The sequence below is a fragment of the Egretta garzetta genome, unplaced genomic scaffold, assembly GCF_000687185.1.
Source record: "Egretta garzetta isolate BGI_Z169 unplaced genomic scaffold, ASM68718v1 scaffold520, whole genome shotgun sequence".
Classification (NCBI taxonomy): Eukaryota; Metazoa; Chordata; class Aves; order Pelecaniformes; family Ardeidae; genus Egretta; species Egretta garzetta.
In genome coordinates this window covers 56,281-57,947 of record NW_009258482.1, presented here as the reverse complement: position 1 = coordinate 57,947, position 1,667 = coordinate 56,281, and positions in this window count along the sequence as shown.

Genomic DNA, 1,667 nt, shown 5'->3' with positions numbered 1-1,667 from the left:
CAGGAGCGCATTGGCCTTCTTGGCACCAAGGGCACCCTGCTGGCTCATGGCCACCTTGTCCCCCACCAGGACCCCCAGGTCCCTCTGGGCAGAGCTGCTTCTCAGCAGGTCAGCCCCCAGCCCATACTGGTGCATGGGGTTCAACCTCCCCAGGTGCAGCACCCAACACTTGGCCCTGTTGAACTTCAAGTTCCTCTCCGCCCAAGTCTCCAGCCTGGCCAGGTCCTGCTGGATGGAAGCACAGCTTTCCAGCATATCAACCACTCCTCCCAGTTTGGTGTCATTGAACTTGCCGAGGGTGCGCTCTGTCCCCTCGGCCGGGTCATTGATGAATAAATTGAACACGTCCTCACATGAAGAGCTGTGGTCTGCGGAGGTCATGGGGCAGGTCTGGCAGGGGAAAGAGGGTTGCCCAAATACACCCTGCAGGGTTCAAGTACAGGAAAGCAAATGGAAACAGATAGAAAAGAATCCTATGGTGGAGAAACCTCCCTGAGAACATCAGGTTGGGTTTGCCAAGCTTTAAACCGTGCTGGCCATGACTGTGCCGGGTGTAACAGAGGCAAGAGCAGCTTCAATGGCTTCCCTGGCCCCTTCTCCCTCCGCCTCCCCAGCACCCTCGCAACGGCACCAAGAGCACCATGGCCTTGCCGGGAGATGTTGTGAACAGCCAGTGCTGGTGTCCTCGATTTGGTAACACAGAGAAATGGGGATGTTTTCGGTGTGTGAGCGCCTAAACCCTCCCCAGGGTGCAGATCAATCACAGAATCCCAGAATGGTTTGGGTTGGCAAAGCCCTTGAAGCTCCCCCAGCCCAAGCGTTCCCCTACCCCTGCCATCCCACCCCCAAACCCTGGCCCTCAGCACCGCCTCTGCCCGGCTGTTAAATCCCCCCAGGGCTGGGGACTCGACCCCTTCCCTGGGCAGCCCCTTCCCGTGCCTGACAGCCCTTGCAAGGAAGAAATTTTTCCTAATGTCCAACCTAAACCTGCCCTGGTGCAAATTTTGAAGGTAGGGGAAGGTGAAAGCCCTTGTGCATCCTTCCCTACTGCAGCCGCAGCCTTAGGCTGAATTATCGGCGTGTGTAGCCCACGCCCCCTCCCTGGAGCTCTGGCACCCATGATTTCTGCTCTCCGTCAGCCCAGGATGGGGGGGACATCTCCCCTCCCTCTTCCCAAGCAGCACAGATCCAGCAAACAGCCCCGTTTTCTGGTGTTTCCCCCATGGCACGAGGGTTTGGGGCTGCGGGTGCCGCACCAGGGTGGCATGGCCGAGGGGCTGAGGACCAGCACCATCCTGATGGAGCTGGTGGGGCTGAGCTGCTCGGAGCCGCGCAGCTCTCCCTACAACACGCAGCAAATTAAAAGCACCTCGGGTTTAGACCCTTGAAGCCCCTCTCAGGGTTTCTGGGGTTTTCTTGTGCTTTGATGGTCGGGTCCCTTTGCCCTGGCGTCGCACAGGCAGGGTCGGAGCCGGGGCGAGACCAGGCTGCTGGGGGGGTGCTTCTGGTGGAAGGAGCCCCCCCAGATCCATGGTGGGCTCCCAAAGCAGAAGACATCTGTCCTGCAGCAGGCTGGCTGTCCTGCTGCAGCTGGGGACGAGCTTGCTGGGGATTTTTTCCCTTCGCTTCTCCCTTTAGAGGGCACCAGTGGTTTGCAGCCTCGGCTC